This window comes from Buceros rhinoceros, unplaced genomic scaffold (assembly GCF_000710305.1).
Source record: "Buceros rhinoceros silvestris isolate BGI_N320 unplaced genomic scaffold, ASM71030v1 scaffold34694, whole genome shotgun sequence".
NCBI lineage: Eukaryota > Metazoa > Chordata > Aves > Bucerotiformes > Bucerotidae > Buceros > Buceros rhinoceros.
In genome coordinates this window covers 34452-34875 of record NW_010409553.1, presented here as the reverse complement: position 1 = coordinate 34875, position 424 = coordinate 34452, and positions in this window count along the sequence as shown.

The following is a 424-nucleotide window of genomic DNA, read 5'->3' as shown; positions in this document are numbered from 1 at the left end:
CCCTCTGTCTGGTTACTGCCTAAAACTTGGCAGTGAGAGGGAAAAGGGAATGTGACTCACGCTGACAACTTCATTTGCTGTAAGAGACCTCAGTAATTGCTCTAACCCACTTACAGGAAAGCTACCCCTCCTCTCTCTCTCTTCCACCACCCTTAGATAGACAGAGGCCATATTTGTAACGGGAGCAGCCTGGCTGAGCTCAGGGGTCACGCTATCGCTCATGGAGTAACCAAGCCTCTTTCTTTTCACTTTTCTTCTTCGGGATTCAAGTTAACCCCTCACAAGAGCTTACAGCAGCTTCAGTTTGAGGGGCAGCTTCCTGCCATGGATTTCTCTTGAACATAACCACCAGGTTTCCAAAGGACTCACGGTCAAACGCAGCAGGGTTGAAGTGGCTGGTCCCATGACACGCACCCGTTTTGGA